Source organism: Lynx rufus, unplaced genomic scaffold, assembly GCF_022079265.1.
Source record: "Lynx rufus isolate CCGP_SWC_20201006 ecotype Redwood Valley unplaced genomic scaffold, mLynRuf1.p SCAF_9, whole genome shotgun sequence".
NCBI classification, from domain to species: Eukaryota; Metazoa; Chordata; class Mammalia; order Carnivora; family Felidae; genus Lynx; species Lynx rufus.
Genome location: NW_025814897.1, coordinates 22,784,897 through 22,803,921, shown reverse-complemented (window position 1 = coordinate 22,803,921; position 19,025 = coordinate 22,784,897). Strand labels below are relative to the sequence as shown.

General features: G+C 45.2%; 1 pseudogene; it reads right to left on the bottom strand.

The window, feature by feature from the left end:
* Positions 1 to 14,674: 14,674 nt before the first annotated feature.
* On the bottom strand, positions 14,675 to 18,772 carry LOC124505887 (protein FAM3C-like; annotated as a pseudogene).
* Between the last annotated feature and the right edge of the window lie 253 nt (positions 18,773 to 19,025).

The window sequence follows — 19,025 nt, the reverse complement described above, 5'->3', positions numbered from 1 at the left end:
CCCCTGGGTCATTGTGGGGAAGACTGAGGGGTCCTGGGAAGCCCCCAGAGTGGGGCGGTGCTCTCTTCTGGTTGCCCCCTCTGCAGACAGCCCCGCCCAACTTGCTCCCTAGGCTTGCACGATGGAGAAGCTTCCCCATTTTCTGGCAAAAGCCCCATTCTCTCCTGCACATGCGTTCCCCCTCTCTTCCTTCCTAGGAAAGTGCCTACACAACTTCAGGTGTTGGTGTGAATGTTCCTTCTTCCAGGACTCCTCCTCTGATTCCCACAGCACAGCTGAGAGCCATGATATGAAGATAGCCTTCACTTTGACTCTTCTTCCTCTCCCATTCCATGTTAAACTAGTGACAGAGTCCCGTCTGTTCAGACTGTTACTACTATCATTCCCTTCTCCATTCGCTCTTTGCTGTTGTGTTATGGCCTCCATAACAGGCTTCACCTGGAGCCCATTCTTTCCTTAATATGGAACAATTCATTGCGTTCAATCCACTGAAATGGAACCTTAATAACAATGGATTAGAGAAGAAAGCTTTGCCTCTGCTCCTTCGAGTAAAGGAAGGCTGCTATTCCAGGGCTGGGATGCTGAAGCTGCTTGGAGGGATGAAGGAAGAAGGATGGAGGAGATGAAGGAGAGGCTGTGTTAAGCACTTCAACCTGGGGGAAGACGCAGAGGAAGGAGTCACCTGATTAAACTGCAGAAGGAAAGATTGTGTAAAGTCAAGAAGAGGAGCCCCAAGAGAAACGCATCCCCCGGTCGGGGCCTGAAGGGCGGGGGGGAGTCAGACTGGATGCCTGTGCTCAAAGAGGGGAGATATAGCTGGGGGGGGGGGGGACGTGGTTCATGGAGCCCCAGACAGGGTGGGAGGTGGGTTGTGGACCCAGGAGTTCAGTGGCACGTCATCCTGACAAGCCCGGGGTCGCTGTTCCAGGAACAGCCTGGGACCCAGCCCTTGGGGTTAGAGGAACAGAACATCTTCTGCCTGAGCTGAGGTGGTTTCTGATCATTAAAGTCCAGATGGGCAGCAGTTGAGAGGTGAAAAGCTTAATCACACGACAAAAGGGATCAAACAGCACTGGAGGTCTTGGCACCACTCAGAGGTGGGCGGGGGCGGAGTAAGAGCGAGGTTTCGAAGATACCAGTCTCCTCAAGAAAGGAAAAAAGCCAGCTTTCAGAGATTTCGACATATGCCCAAATGTTGAAGATCCAAGGTTAGGAAGAGGAGGTCTTATGAATTTCCCAAGGATACATGCTCACACATACAACAAGGAAGTGAGACACTCGTAATAACCTTCATACTCCCCTCCTGGTCCCAGAAAGTTCCTCCCCCAAACAGAAGTCTGGAATGCAGGTCCGAAGGCAGTCTGAGGAGGACTTTCTGCTCAGGTCCACCGGGGTCCCCGGGTCCCCATAATTTCAAAATCATTGGAATAGGTTTAGCATGGCAGGTATAATCGGGCATAATTGGAATCATACTTCCTTTTTCTTCTTTTAACTATCAAGTAATTTTTTGGCATCACCGCTTGCCCGTGGCTTACAAGCATGTCTTCTGTCCCGCCTCCTGCCACTCAGGTGCCACCGCTGGGCTTTATGGCGTGTTAGGTGGGGGGCCCTCTTTTTGGCACTCCCGTTATTCTGACCCCCTCCGTTCCGGGCTGCTCCTCAGAAGTCAGCCAGCAGGCACAGACCCAACTGCGCTCACCCAGGAGGCCTGAGTGAGCAGCTCAGTCAGAACACGAGCTACCAGGTGAAAGCCAGATGGCAAGACTGTGCTTATTTGGCATTGTCTCCCTACAAGTAGGTGCACAACAGTTGTACAAAACGACAGCGGCCCCCTGCTAATGGTGATAGTGATAGTAATAATCACACCTAGTGGTTTGAGCTTCAGGTTTTTACTTATTTTTTTCAGTACCAAAAACCTGAGGCTATAGACGTGATGGGACTTGCTCAGTCCTTGGTCTTCTTGCCCTATTAATTATCTCCTCCAGTGACCTCATGTCATGGCTCTAAATACCGTCTGTATATGGACGACTTACAAATCTTTGCTTTCCTCTCTGAACCCTCCTCTGGCCTCTCTTTCTCGCCATTTGAATGGGCATCTCAAATTCAACAAGTCCAAAAACAAATTGATTTCGTATCCCATCTCACACCAACATCATACTGTCCACGCAAGCCGCTCCCAGCTTCACCACCCCTTATTCTACTTCTCTCTGTCTTTCTCATATCACTGAGTGTCTTGTATTTCCTGAATATTCCTCCTCTCCTTCCCCTGCTTCCCACAGCCCCCCCCCCCCCCGCAACACACACACACACACGCACACACCCAATGAGTTTGGGTCCCCAATCCCCTACCTCTGTAAAGCTATTCTTTCATTTGTTTAAAAGGTGGTTAAGATTCAAGGGAGCTGCCATTGAAAAAAAAATACCTTCAGTGCACTGAAAACTTTTAGCGTTTGGTATATTTCCTCCATCTAGCCTCATTTTCTCTAGATTGTTAACCCCTCTGGGGACTTATGTTCACATGGTTTTTCCAGAGTGCCTAGGACAGGACTGGGCCAAGGGTAGGAGCTCACGAAGCAGAAGTGAACTGATTGTTGCCCGATATGCAGATATTTCTCTTAATGCCCAAGCAGAGGGAGAGTTGATGTGAGCTCTCTCCCACGTGAGCTAGGAAGACGTGGGTTTAGTTTAATAGTTCATTAAACACATTTTGAGAAGCACCATTTTCCAGGGCTGGGCAATGGAAATTAACTGAAACCTTGAGGCAGTGGCTCAAGAACACATAATTCCCTACATCCCAATCTCTCAGTCCTGGTACAGTGGGACCCACAGTGTAACAGAGAGACTCAGGACAACCTGAGCCCTGGGGCTGAGAAAGAAGCCAGTCAAGGTGGGTGTAAGTATCTCTGCCCACAGGCCATTCTATCAACCGGCTACTGAAGTGCACAGTGACCGCCCTGAGGGAAAACTAGCTGAAAAAGACGACAGAGAGTACCCCAGAAAGGGAAAGGGCAGAAGATGCCAGAGGGTAGTGGCACAGACCTTGAACCCCACACCCAGGATAAATGAAATGATTAAATTCCAGGAAAAGAGACACAAGACAAAGTCATGAAAACAGAGGACTTTTCCCCAACACCAAGCTCTGAGGCTACAATTTCCACTACCCCTTAGCTCTCCACACTTGCCCAGAGGGTACCCCAAAGAGTCCTCCTCATAAAGGGGCCGCCTCCCCCTCTGCCAGTTGCTTCTCCTTAAACTGGCCATCACCGCATTCAAAGCGATTAAAAGTTAGTGCTTAGAGTTAAGCAGAATTGCGTATGAATCCCAGCTCTGCCACTTAGTAGAAATGACACATCTGTGAGAGATTTAACGTCGCTGGGCCTCAGTTTCTCATCAGAAAAGGGAATAATAATGATGTTATCATGATACCTAAATGAGATAATACATACAAAATCGAGCACGGTGCCTGACACACAGTGACTATCCAGTGCCTGGTCGCAATTTTATCATTATTAGTATCACGATTATTTCATGGTTGGGCCCAATGGCACAGGGCCCGGTTCACTGCCAACAGTCACTTCTTTGTGTGTTTTCTTTTTTTTTTTTTTTAATTTTTTAAAATGTTTATCCATTTTTGAAATACAGAGCCTGAGTGGGGGAGGGGCAGAGAGAGAGGGAGACACAGAATCCAAAGCAGGCTTCAGGCTCTGAGCTTGCAGCACAGGGCCCGACGTGGGGCTGGAACACACGAACTGTGAGATCATGACCTGAGCTAAAGTCTGACGCTTAACCGACTGAGCTGCCCAGGTGCCCCTCTGTGTGTTTTCTAACATGGAGTTCCTGGAGTGTTTGAGATCTTCCATAACTATGTATTAAATACACGGGAATACCCCTGAGGGGTCCTGTGTCCAAAACACCTCTGAGGATGCCTGGCCGGCTCCGTCTGTAGAACGTGCGACTATTGATCTCAGGGTCGTGAGTTCGAGCCCCACTTGGGGTGTAGAAATTACTTTAAAAAATAAAATCTTAAAAAACAAACAAACAAACAAAACACTTCAGTAGGAATTAGCTTCTCAAATTCCTTTCTTAGCCATGGCAACAGTGTAAGGAAATGGCACTGACTTCCGGGGTCAAGCGGGAGCCCCGAGGAGCTAGGAAAGGGCAAAGACCCCCTCTCCGAGGTGCCCTGATGCCTGGTCTTCCTCAGATTCTCTGCAGTGTGTTGTATGTGGACACACTCCTTGAGTCCTGACTACAAAAGCAATTGGAAAACCCTCAGACTTGGCTTTCTGAAAAGATTCCTGCTAAGTCACTTCTCTAGCTGAAGATGGCCTCGTGTTTTCCTCTCATCCTCTCAGTGGGTGCGTTTGCCATAAATAGTATGAGATGGGGAGGGATTTGGGCTGGGCATAGGGCTGGGGGGAATAAGTTTGGAAGCCCCACCCCCATCTCCAAGTGTGCCCCAACCACCCAAAATTATGGTGGAGACTAAAGCAATTGTACGGTGTGGTCGCAACAGCACAGGGCCCTGAGATTCCCCTTCCCCTCAGGTCACACCTTCTCAGAGCTCTGTTTCCTCACCCCGAAAATAACCAGCCTGTCACCTCCCTCAGAGGTTTGTGGTTGGGAGCTAATGAGATCACGTACCCTTGTTCTGACCCCTGGCACCCAGGGGTTTGGTCTCCTGAACTGCACTCTAACCAGCCCCTTCCCCTCCATCCTACACATTGCTGCCAGAACATTCAGCTCCCTCCTGGGAAACGGAACTCCTAGTACTCTGGGCAATGACAAGAATCCTTCTCAGGTTCTGAGAGAGAGGAATAAAAGCTGGCGGTGAGGGGGTGGGGGTCAGCCGGGAGGCCGAAAGAAGAAATAATACTCAAGAAACCCCCAGGAGAAAGAGAGTTGTTGCAGGACCAAAGAAAATGGAAGACTGCCTTGCAAACTGGTCCTGGTCACCTTCTGGGAGGACCAAAGAAGGCAGATGTTTTTCCTTAAAGAACAGAGTCCTTGGACGGCTCTGCTTTCTCTAGAAGTCCGCACGCTCTTCTCCCTAGCGTCTGCAGCCCAACTCTCAGGGTGCAAAGCCTCTTCAGCATCCTGCCTTACTCACAAGGCTGTATCCACAACTGTAAGAGTCTATGCAGTAGAATCATATCGACTGTGGTTCAAATCCCAGCTCTTCCATTTATGAAGAGTCTCAGCTTCAACATGTACAGGTGGGGATGATCGCTAATCCCCAGACTGGTAAGGAATCCTAAGATGTGCAAGGTGCTCGGCGCGCCGAAGTACTTAGCTCTAGGCTAAAACCCCACAAATGTGGTTCTGTCCCCAGGACGCGATCTCATTGTGCAATCCAGCCGGATCCTTCTTGTCATGCCAGACGCCCGCAGTCAATCTCACACCATGCTTCCCATCCTGGAGCCTCCCTCTACTCTGGCCCCCAGTCTGTCATAAACCAGTTAGACATACTAGCTGTATGCCAGCAACTGCCCTAGTAGCTTTACATATATTGACTCCTATAAACATAACGAGCTTATGCAGTGGACGCTATTATAATCTCCATGTTACCTTTCAGGAAATGGAAGCTTAGAGAAGTTACTAATTTGCCCGAGATCAGACAGCTACTAGGAGACTCAGCAGGGATTCAAAATGCAGAATGCCTGGCTCCGAAGAGGATCTTCTTACCCAGTAAGCTACATGCCTCCCTCCTCCCCTTTCAATAACTGAAAGCAAGCTTATCCTGTGTCCCTGCCTTGCCTCCCTCGTCTCTTGCACACTGATCGGCCTCTCAGGCTTTCCTTGAAGAAATCAGTGCTCTAGAATATTTTTAACATTCAAATTATTAACATCTGCTCAGACAACAAAGAGTTACATATATGCTTCAAATGAAAAAGAAACAGGAAAAATGCTAAATGAGTCCCTCTTGTGTCCAAGTCACTGGGTCATCGCTTTACACACATCATTTGGCGTAGTGATTAAAAGCTGCATGGGTAGACCTTGAAGGCGTTATGCTGAGTGAAATAAGCCACACAGATACTTCATGGTGTCACTTATATGTGGAATCGGAAACAAACAAACAAAAAGTCCAATTTATAGAACAGAGGGTGGAAAAGTGGTTGGCAAAACGGTACAAACTTTCAACTATAAGATGAAAGTTGCAGGGGCACCTGGTGGCTCAGTCAGTTACACGTCCACCTCTCGATTTCAGCTCAGGTCATGATCTCATGGTTTGTGAGATCAAGCCCCATGTCGGGCTCTGCGTTGACAGCTTGGAGCCTGCTTGGGATTCTCTCTCTTCCTCCCTCCCTCCCTGCCCCTCCCCTGCTTGTGTGTGCATGTGCTGTCTCTCAAAATAAATAAAAGAATTTTTTTTTAATGGTGTGAAGATCGAATGTAAACCACAGAGACTATAGTTGACAACACCATATTGTATAATTGAAATTTGGCCAGGAAGTAAGTAGGACTTAAATGTTCTCACTTCCCTTTCCCCCCAAAAAGATAAATATATGAGATGAAAGATATGTTAATTATCTAGATGGAAAATGGCAAAATCTTTTCGCAACGTAAGTTTATATGCATATCAAACAACCATGATGTATACTTTAAATACTTTCCAATTTTGTCAATTATAATTCTATAATGCTGAAATGTAAAAAAACAAAAAACAAACAAACAAAAACCTGCTTGGGTTTTGGGGACAGGCCCAAACTGAAATCTCAGCTCTGCTCTCTAGCATTTTGACTTTGGCGACTCACTTAACCTTTCTCAGCCTCCATTTCCAAACCTGTAAAATGGGCAGAAGGATGCTTCAAGGAGAAAACAGTCCAGGGTCAGTGTCTCCGAGTTTTCCTCAAAGAATCACCTCGGTCCTCCAGAACCAGAAGACCATGGGACCCAAGCAGTGTCACTCACCCAGCTGCTCACATCAAAGGGCCTCCGTAACCAGGGCAGAGCTATGGGAAGATCTCCACCCATCTCCAGGGGTGCCAGACAGCCACCTCTCAGCTAGAGCCACAGAAGGAGGGCAGAGCCAGTCACCTGCCGGCCCCCTGAGCTATGGAAAAGGACTTATCTGACATTTCTATATCCACATATGAGGTATAGAGGCAGTCTTAGAAAAGATGATTGCTTTTGCTACTTAAAAGATAGTATTAGCTCAGAGAAGAGCAAATGAAAAGCCCCTGGGGTTCAATACTGATGGTTTTATTCCTCCTGGCGGCTAGTGTTTGAATCTTTTGAATTCCTGTTATTCTATAGTATAAAATTAGCCTAGAGCATTTTTTTGTCTTCATTAAAGATGGCTCTTTTTCTCCTTAGACGATAGCAGTAATAAGGACTGTTGTTTTCTAAGCACTTGCTCTGTGTTGTAAACACTGCAAATATATTATCTGAAGTCCTCACAAAAGCCAACTGTAATAGGCAAATGCATATGGTGCTTATTGTGCTAGACAATGGGAAGTCTCGAAGGGTTCCAACTGCCCAAGGATGCTCAAAAAGTAAGAAATACATTTCTTTATCTATTTTTTAAGCCTATATATTTGTTTTGAGAGAGACAGAGACAGCATGAGTAGGGGAGGGACAGAGAGAGAGAGAGAGAATCTCAAGCAGACTCTGCACTGCCAGCGCAGAGCCCAACACGGAGCTTGAACTTATGAAACCGCGAGATCATGACCTGAGTTGAAACCCAGAGTCAGATGCTTAACTAAGCCCCCCAGGCAACCTCACTTCTATCTGTTAAAAACACTGCCTTTGTAGTTAAAAACCTCACAAGGAGGGGCGCCTGGGTGGCGCAGTCGGTTAAGCGTCCGACTTCAGCCAGGTCACGATCTCACGGTCCGTGAGTTCGAGCCCCGCGTCAGGCTCTGGGCTGATGGCTCGGAGCCTGGAGCCTGTTTCCCATTCTGTGTCTCCCTCTCTCTCTGCCCCTCCCCCGTTCATGCTCTGTCTCTCTCTGTCCCAAAAATAAAATAAACGTTGAAAAAAAAAATTTAAAAAAAAAAAAAAAAAACCTCACAAGGAAAGCCCAGATGGCTTCACTGGTGAACTCTGTGAAACATTTCAGGAAGGTATACTACTAATTCTAGAAAAAGTCTTCCAGAAAATTGAAGAGGAGTTCATTTGTCCTAACCCATTTAATGGAGCCAGCAATACTCTGATATCAAAACCAAATAAAGACATTACGACAAGAGCATCTGATCTGTGACATCTGTTCCCATCTCTAGAACTTCACATGCACTTTTCTCTCATTATAGAATGCCAATGACCTTGATTCTGCTTAACCCAACCCTACCATTCTTTACATTATACCTCCTCTATCAATTGTTGCTCTCTTCTTCTGGTCCATGGTGACCAATGCTTCTTCTGAACAGGTTTTAGTCTTATTAGGTGGAATATACTGTGAAACTCTCTGAAAGTAATTGAGTCCTATAGCAATGATACATGATTTAGCTGACTCAAGGAATCCAACACAACACAGGAGTGTGCCGTGCACTTGTAAGCCTGTAGGACAAAGCCCGATGCCAGGGCTCAGTGGGGCAAGTGGTAGCGTCACACGTAGAAAGTTGAACACCCAGAGAAAATGTGGAATCTGATGGTGGCTCCCACCTCTGCTTCACTTAGATCCTTTGCCTTCTCTGGGAGAAGCAAGGTCACCTTTTCCTTGTGCAAGTTCCTTGGCTGAGGCCCTGCATTGGCGGTGGAATGGAGTGGGGGGAGGAAGCACAACACCCACTCTTTTAGAGGCAGAGCCTCCCAATATAGGTAAATGAACTGTGCCTTTCATAGTCTAGGACATAACTCACAGAGTAGGAGACTAGAGAGGAGATCACAGCTTCTTCTCCACCCCATATCCTGTCTTGTGCTCCATTACTGAACCCTTCCTGGAGCCTGATTGCCTGCCTCATCATCCTTTCCCTAACATATATGGACTGGCTCCGGTTTCTCCTGTTCCCAGGAGCCCTCCTGGTTCTGTGCTGGTCTTCCACGGAGGGTGAGTCCTATGGCAGGGAGGCAAAGGGGGCAGGGTGATGAGTTCCAGGAGCAAAGTCCTAAAAAGTCCTGACAGCGTTCGTGGGCTCTGGGCCCTGAGCCTCTGGTTGCTGCAAACTCCCTTGTCTACCATGGAAACTCTTCCTGGGGATCCTGCCACTGCAGCTGTCCAGGAGCTTCCCCAAACTCTAACTTCAGGAATGGTGTAAGGAAAAGGGATGATGCAGAACCACTGGGGTCTACAGATAGGCATGCTAGAGACCTGTAGCACCTTTTGTTTCAACTAAGACCCAGGTCTTGATAAATAGTTCAGAAGAGAGATCCTCCTCCTTCTTTCCCCCACTGGACACTGGGTCTTCTCTCTCAGATAACCTAGCCCATCCCTACCAGCAAGAAATGTCCATTTCAGTGTCCCTTTCAGAACACTGCAAGCTGATCCTGGAAAGAAGGGAAAGAGCTTCCTGGTAACCCCATGACTCTTAAAACCAGACTCCTTAATAAATCTGGGTTCTACAGGGAGACGCCCAGAGGTTGGAAGAGGGAAATCTGCAAAGTCCTGGCCTCAGTTGAGGTCCTGACCTCAATCTCAATACCTACAGCAGCGATCTTCTTTTCTCCCCCCTTTGGTCTCACCCTATGGTTCTCATATAATGTCCAGATCCTACACGGAAATTTATATTTTGCACCTCCTGTGATGAATTTGTTGGCAAGAACTGCAGAAAGAATTTAGGTTCCTGTCAATCCAAATATCCTGACTCTGCATGTCAGATCAAAGAAGTGTATACCCAACATTTCACTGGCGGTAAGATGAGGGCAAGAGAAGGAGGGTGAGGGGAGATTGAATTTTATGATTGCTTTGGCAAAAAAAGGGCACTAGATCTGGAGTCAGCATTCTCTAGTCTCACCAGTTCTGGCTTAACTCAGTCAATAGTCTAGGGCTTGTTACTTCCCTTCTCTGAGTTCAAATGTTTCACTTGTGCAACAATTGGGTTTTATGGTTGACCTCCAAATTCCCATCCATCCCTGATAATCAGTGACTGAATCCCTAAGAGAGCACAGCTGTTGCAGCTCCTTCGCTATAAATGTTGCGGGGTGGGGGGAGGTGTTGGGGACACCCAGTTGTCCCGGAAGGAAACCGTCCCTTGTGTGGAGGGGGTTCAAGTCTTGGGTTCTGCCTCAGAGGACAGGAGGGAAGGCAGGGACTCCTTTCTCAGCCACATTCCTTCACATTCCAAGTCTAACCTGGGTCTCTCTGTTATTCTTCAGAATATTCCTATCAATATTCCATTCTGGGCTGCCCAAAAAGATGTGTGGAATATATACGCATCACCAAGTGGGAGAAAAATGTGTTCTTCTGTTGTAATGAAAGCCATTGCAATAGCTTGAACGTGAAGGACCATGTTCCATTCCAACCCTTCCTGCTAGAGAATTTGTAGCCTGAGATACTCAGCTGATTTGCAGGAATCTCCTCCTGACGGCATCCTGCCCATCCTTCCTGAACAAACATCAACATCCAGAAATACCTTCGCCCTCAACTGCCACCCACACTGTCTCTTAAGAGCCGAGATGCCCAAGAGAAATGAACTGTGGATGAAGAAGGACTGTGATGCAACTTTGAAATGCTGTCTGGGCCCAAGTAACACCCAGCCTGGTCGTGTGGCTCTGCTTTTCTGGTTAGGGGCCAAACTCCAAGTCTAAGTGGGGGGACAAGACTGGGGAGTCTTCACTGGGACACCCTGGGCCTCTGAATTGATTACAGTAGCAACTGTTATTGAATAATGAGACCATATGCAGGGGACCTCATGGGCTGTTTCAGTAGTGGGCCAGATAAGAAGGAAGGGATGCTGGGCAGAGAATGGCCTGGAAAAGGTCCCCAGGTCATTTCTCAAATGTCACAGATTCAATATCCCACCAGGCTAATGACACTCTAGGTTTGTGTAGATCCCAGAAGCAGGGGGAAAGGGGCTGACAAGGAGGCCTGGCTTTCCAAAGAGTATCTTCTGCCTTCTTGGGGGCTGGCTGAGATGAGTAAGTATGATGAGGACAGTGGGACTGGTTCTGGTCTTTGTAGGACTTTGTATTGAAGACCACATATTCTGAAGGAGAATGCCATATTGCCTGAATTTGAATCTCACACTCTTACGAGCCCTAATGGCCTTAGGCAACCATTTAGCTTCTCTGTACCATGGCCACCTCCCACTTTATGTTGTGGATATGAAGATTGAGTTTATGGCTTGTAGGTACATTATTAAGCACAGGTGTTTGCAGTTTCTTATCAACTGTGTGGCAAGCGCTGGGCTGGTGATCTTATGCATCACCCCATAAACCTTCCAGTGCAATGAGGAGATTATTATTATCTCTACTTTCTAGGTGAATAAATTGTGGGTCAGAGAGGTTAATTAACTTTGTAGAATGTGCAAAGCAGGTAAGTGACAGAGGCATCTGACTGCACTCATTCTACATTCCAGAAATGGGTTCCCGTAGGGATTGGCACCATGACCACCGGAACTGCGGCCCAATCCCGGTCTCCTCTCCTTCCCTCCGATGGCCCTGGTCTCCTAACTGTGGCCCAGGCCTCCCTTCCCTACTCTGCCCAGAACCACACCATCGGTCTCTGCTCTAACTCACCTCTGTGTCCCCTTGGCTGCGTGGCCCACTGAGGTAGGAGAGCCAAGTGGTGGAGGATACACGCTTTGGCTTCCAACAGAACTAGGTAGGTAGAGGGCTCTGACGCTTGCTGGTCGAAAGACTCTGGACAAGACACCTCGCCACCCTGATTCTAAGCCTCTTCTTCTGTAAAATGGAAGCTATAAAGCTCCTTTGCATCGTCATGTGACATTAAAAGAGATCGTATATTTAACGAGCCCCTGATACAGTGCCTGGAACATTGTAATTCCTCAATGGATGGAAGCTGTTGCTCTTCTGACTACTTGCTGGGCATTTTATACGATTTATCTCCTTTGATTTGTAGGATGGTCTTATTTGCAGATGAGGGAACTGAAACAGAGACTAAATCATTTACCCAATGTCACACAGTTATTATAGCACTGGGATAAGCTAAACTGTGTCTCCCTGTCTCTCTGCCCCTCCCCTGCTCACACTCTGCCTTTCTGTCTCTCAAAAATAAACATTAAAAAAGATTTTGATAAAGCCTGATTCTGAGGGCAGAGTGTGTAGTATCAACATTATACTGTAATGATTATAGTTCCATTTACTGCCCCACTACCAGATATTTATGGTACTTAGAACTTGGATGGAGGAAACCATAATAGATTTTTTTATTTTAATTTTTTCACAAAGCAAAACCAATACCACTTATTTTCATTATTTTTTAACGTAGCATTTATTTCACAACTCCTGTATAATGTGCCTTGTTTCAATTTAAAGAATCTCGGGGCGCCTGGGTGGCGCAGTCGGTTAAGCGTCCGACTTCAGCCAGGTCACGATCTCGCGGTCTGTGAGTTTGAGCCCCGCGTCAGACTCTGGGCTGATGGCTCAGAGCCTGGAGCCTGCTTCCGATTCTGTGTCTCCCTCTCTCTCTGCCCCTCCCCCATTCATGCTCTGTCTCTCTCTGTCCCAAAAATAAATAAACGTTGAAAAAAAAAATTTAAAAAAAAAAAAAAAGAATCTTGGGAAGTATTTCAAATGTTAGCACATACGTGCTGAATGTGATCTAGCTTAGAAACGCCAAAAGTCTGAACAATGTACAAAAATTGTTTAAATGTGTAAGGTGCATTTATTCACGAATTACATTCAGTTTGAGGAAGTACCCCAAAGCTCATTAACATTTAAGAAACAGCTGAATAAAAAAGGAAAGAAAAGAAATAACTGAATAGCTTCTAACTGGGCTTACAGCAAAATGAAAATCACTACTTTTAGGTTTTTTTCTATACAAGTCATTTAAAATTTAGATTCAGGGGCACCTGGGTGCCTCAGTGGGTTAAGAGCCTGACTTTTGATTTCGGCTCAGGTCATGATATCACAATTTGTGAGTTCAAGCCCCAAGCGGGGCTCAGTGCTGGCTGTGTGGAGCCTGCTTGGGATTCTCTCTCTCTCTGCCCCTCCCCCATTCATGCATGTGTGTGTGTGTGTGTGTGTGTGTGTGTGTGTGTGTGTATGCGCGCGCGCGCATGCTGTCTCTCGCTCTCTCTCTGTGTCTCTCTCAAAATAAATAAAATCAAGTTAAAAAATTTAGATTCAAAATTTAAGTGCTGTCTTTTATTATGAATGGCAGTTTGATCACTAAATTTGTGTATATGTACCAGTTTAAGATACTTCATGCACAGTAGATATTTAGTGCCCTAAAACAATATTTAAGAAAGCTTGAGTCATTTAGCGGACAATTAAAGTTAACCAAAAAGTTAGATCTCCTATATGTTGATGTAGAATTGGGTATAAAGTCATTTTGGGTCAAATAAAATTATGTTGTAAATGTTTAATGACTGAGTCCACTCAGCCATTAAGACTTTTCTAAATATGTCACTATATCTTCAGGCAAAAATTTCTATTATGAAGTTAAATGAAGTAAATACACAATTAATGTCTTGGTTTGCAAACCACAATTATTGTCATATTCACGCACGCCGCTTCCCAGACAGGTTGGCCCATGCTGATAACAATCAAATAAGGAGAATATATGGCAATATTGCTTTCAATATACAGACACGGCTGTCCTCAATTAGGACAGGGAATGAACTGGTCTGCTTCCTGGATTCTGTGGAGTTACCAACCTCAGCCTCACTCTAAACGGCTTCTGCAAAATCGGGTTATTCACATTGCCTACACAAAACCCAGCCAGCTACAGTCCCCAACGCCACCTACATTTATGTATTTACTTTGTACTGTGTATAATTAAAATTTGTGTTTTCATATTTTATTTCTCGGTTTCTTGGGAAGAGAAAGAAAGCTAAAGAAAAGAGATATCGCAGGAGGGTCAGACTGTAAAGTCACATTTCACACAGAACTAAGCCAAATAGCTTTTTAATTTAAAAGATACTATAATCAAAATGCTATATCTATATATAAAAGGAAACATAGTCTCCCTTAAATCTATATTATTCCATGATAGATTTCCATAGCTATCAGTATATAGATAGATAGATGATAGATCAATAAATAGAATGACAGGTGATAGATAGATAGATAGAGAATAGATAGATGATAGATAGATAGATAGATGACACATGATAAATAGATGATAGATAGGTAGATAGATAGATAGATAATAGATAGATGATAGATAAATGACACATGATAAATAGATGACAGGTAGGTAGATAGATAACAGATAGATGATAGATAGATGACACATGATAAATAGATGATAGATAGATAGATAGATAATAGATAGATCGATGATAGATAGATGATATCACATCTATCACCTGCACTAACACATAAATGATAGAGAGGGAGGTAGATAGATAGATAGACAAGAATAATAAAACTATCAGTGTATGTATATGTCTTCCCACAATCTGTTCAGTTATCCATTAAGTATGCTTTTAGAATCAAAATTTATCATTACCATAGCAGGCTCAACATGGTACTCCATTAGAAATGGCTCCGTGATTTGCACATTTGCTCATGATGACCATTTACAAAGATGTCTATATACGTTAGCAAGAAATAATCCTGATATCGAAAAGAGAATGCTCATTCACACCCCGAGATGGCTGCACGCTCTTCAAATATCTGCACCACGTTTCTCTGTGCCAGCTCTCCCATTACTACTGACAGCACACCTTCTTCGACTTCCTCCACATTCGTCTTGCTTCTGGGGGATGCATTCTTTCCTTTCTGCAACGTTGGGCAGAATTCCTTCATATTTCTTGGTGCCCTTATTGTCCTTTTATGTGCTGCTCAAAAGGGCTTTTTGTCTTAATGCTTTTCCCAGCACAGAAGACCCAGTTGTCTGTAAAACCAAGGTTAGTGATAGATGCTCTCCTCAGTCTCCGTCATCGTATGTTCCGGTTAAGACTATTTTCCCATCTGGCATAGACTTCACAAACCCCCAAAACGGGGCCACATCTTTTCCCCACGTGTCAAAAATATTGGGTGCCTAATACTTCTTCTATTTTTCCCTCTACCGAGGCAACACTGGCTCCTCTCCTAACATTATCATAACACCACTCATTAGAACACCCTCTTCCAGGCAGATTTTGGGTCCCACCACATTGGCTGCTCTACTTACCATTTTTAAAGGCAAACTGATTCTCAGGGCAAGCTTTTGACACCTCACAGTTATATCCGGAAAGGTCTGTAGATCATGCAGCCATGACCCATGCTGACCTTACAAAGAGATTTCCAAAACTTGCATCCGTCTGTATTCCAAATACTTGAGAAGTAACATAACGTGTGGTAACCATGCTGCGGCCGCTACCACCAACTTTGCATCCTGCCACCCTCCTGGCTGGCACTTTTCATCAAATAAGTTCCAGCCTCCTCCCCGCCCGTCTGCTACACGTTCCTTCCTTCAGGTCTCTCAGCGGTCAGTTCCGCCAGGAGACCACTGCCAGCATGGTCTCCTCCTCCTCTGCTTGCTCCGGGCTCGGCTGGCTTCCCCCCACTCAGAGGGTGGCCTGGAAGAAGCCCAGCATGACTGATGTTCTGTGGGGCTGCTAATCAGTTATTTGGCACGGTATACAATGCCCCTAAGTTCATTAGAAGGATCTATCAGATATGCTCGCAGGTCCTCTCTGTCGTGCTGGGTGTCCACATTTAGGTATTTAATCTAGGGGATGGGGGTGGGGGAGAGAGACAGAGAGGTGAAAATAAAATAATAAGAAGAAAAGAAAGGGGAACAGAGGAAAGGAATTAAATATGTAGATGACGCGGGCGCCTGGGTGGCTCAGTCGGTTAAGCATCTGACTCTTGATTTTGGCTCAGGTCTCCATCTCACTGTTCGTGGGTTCGAGCCCCATGTCGGGCTCACTGCTGTCAGCACAGAGTCCCCTTTGGATCCTCTGTCCCTCCTCCTCTCTCTGTCCCTCCCCCACTCATTCTCTCCTAAAAATAAATAAACATTAAAAATATTTTTTAAAAACCCATGTTTAAGCAGCACTATCAACAATAGCCAAAGTATGGAAAGAGCCCAAATGTCCATCGATGGATGAATGGATAGAGAAGATGTGATATATATACAATGGAGTATTACTCAGCAATCGAAAAGAATGAAATCTTGCCATTTGCAACTACGTGGATGGAACTGGAAGGTATTATGCTAAGCGAAATTAATCAGAGAAAGACAAATATCATATGACTTCACTCATATGAGAACTTTAAGAGACAAAACAGATGAACATAAGGGAAGGGAAACAAAAATAATATAAAAACAAGGAGGGGGACAAAACAGAAGAGACTCTTAAATATGGAGAACAAACAGAGGGTTCTTGGAGCGGTTGTGGGAGGGGGGATGGGCTAAATGGGTAAGGGGCATTAAGGAATCTACTCCTGAAATCACTGTTGCACTCTATACTAACTAATTTGGATGCAGATTTAAAAAAATAAAATTAATTTTAAAAATGCTTTTTTAATATTTTAAAATTTAAAGTATGATTGATGTGTAAAAAGCTGTGCATATTTAATGCAAACAACCTGATGACTCTGGGGATAAGTATATACCTGAGAAAACCCGTTGAGAAAACGGGTACAACCCGTTGTACCAGCAAGGCCATACACATATCCATTGTCTCTCAAAATTCCCTCCCATCTCCAATATTATTATTTGTATTATTATTATTTATTTCATTTTGTGGCAAGAATACTTAACATAAGATCTACTCTAGGCAAATCTTAAGTATACAATACAGTACTGTTATCTATAGGCTCTCTGCTGTACAGTAGATTCCAGAACTTATTTATCTTATATAACTAAAACTTTGTTCTCCTATCTGTTTAGGATGTCAACGAGTCCGTCTGTCCATGACCCTCCTCCCATGCCCTGGTGACCAGCATTCTACTCTCCGCTTCCATTAGTTTGACTATTGTAGATTCCACATATAAGTGAGATCACACAGTATTTTTCTTTCTGTGTCTGGCTTATTTCACTTAACCTAATGCCCTCCAGGTCCACCTTGTTGTCACAAATGGCAGGATTTCCTTCTTGTTTAAGGTTGAATTAATACTCTATTGTATATATTCACCGCATTTTCTTTATTCATTCATCTGCTGGACACTTAGCTTGTTTCCATGTCTTAACTATTGTAAATAATGCTGCAATGAACACAGACACGCAGATATCGCTATGCAAGAGTGATTTTAATTCTTTTGGATAAATACCTGGAAGTGAAATGACTGGATCAGATGGTTTTTCTATTTTTAATTTATGGGGGAACCTCCATACTCTTCTCCATAGTGGCTGCATTCCCACCAACAGGGCGCGAGGGTTCCCTTTTCTCCGCATCCTGGCCAACACCTGTTTTCTTTTCTTGTTTAAACAATAGCCAACCTGGTAAGTGTAAGGCGATATCTGAGTGGTTTTGATTTGTATTTTCCTGATGATTCATGATGTTGAGCACCTTCTCACATACGTGTTGGCCTTTTGCATGTCTTCTTGGGACAAATGCTCAGATCCATAATCCCATTCCATTACAGTATCAAATGAAAATCCAGGATCTTATCATCTAAATCAGGTCCTGGGGTGGGTGAGGCTGCCGGGTGTGGTGCCTTCGGTCAGATGAACTCAATAGGCATATATCCGCTCTCCACGCACCTCACATAAAAGAGCAGGAAACAGTAACTGTAATAAATACCTCCATTCAAAAGGAGAGAATGTAAGGCACTTAACAGTCACTGGTCTGTGAAAATTCAGCACTACTGTGGCCCAGAGAAACAGGAATGTTGAGGCCCTTACCCCAAGAATACCCACAGTAAAGAACAGATTGATAGGGGCAGCATCCTTAAGCCATTTCCCATTCACCGCTTTCTACACAGAACAGAGAAAGGCCCAGTGCAGTAACTTTCTCATTCTCATAACTTCCTCAGCTGATCCATGGAACAAACACCAATGGAGTCCAGGGGCACCTGAGGTGGCCGATGCTTGAGCATTTGTTGTTCATCCCAACTTTGCAGTCCCTTTATGATGCTCTTGGCCATGGGCATTGGCCACTAGGACAGGAGAAGGTGGAGGGGCATGGTGACCTGGGAAACTCCAAGAGTGCTCTCTGAGATGGGCTGAAAGTCACAGATTTCTTCATCACTTCTCTTCTTTAGCTCAGAAAAACCCTGGAGATAGTTGTCTCCACACCCCTGGAGCCATCTGATTTCTGGGTTGATCTCCCACCTGAGAGGAAGAAGTTACCTTGTTCTGATGCTCGTTGCCCATGTGCCTCAGGCTTCCTCATGACAGTTCTCCTCTTCTCCCACATCCAGCCTAGATTGCTGTAGGCTGTCCCAGGGGTTATCTCCCCACAAGCTAGTTTATCATGGAGGGTCCATCTTGTGCATTGGTCACTGGAAATGGGTTGGGCTGGGACAGTGAGAGAAATAGGTCAGAAATCTGTGTACTGAAGCAGCTTTCAAATTAGCCAGAAGGCAAATCATCATAGAGAAAACAACAAGAGCTCTATCTATACACACTAAGATCTTCCAGCACAAACAATGGAGCCGAGGTGACTCTCTTAGCGAGGTCGGAGTGAGGTGGGCATTGAAGAAGGAAGATGGGCAAAGTATTTCAGGGGAGGATTGATACCCCCAGAGACTGCAGAAGCCTGGACATAATGACAACCAGGATATACCTTGCTTTTTCCCTGAGGACGTCCCTTCTATTTAGTGACATGTGCATCGCATACCCGGGAGCTTCTGGAATCGGACCAGTTTATTTCTGCTCTCAGATCTGCTGTGGGACTTAGGGGTGTAACGCTATCTCAGTCCTACCTTTACTCACAGAATGATGATTCGGCGATTTCCACAATGTGCCAGGCAAATGTAAGAGATTTTTCACAGCAATGTTGATCCAACACATTCTCAGACTGCTCTCAGGGGTGGGCTGACAGTCTTTTTCCCTCTTCTTTTTCTAGTTCTTCTAGCGCATTCTG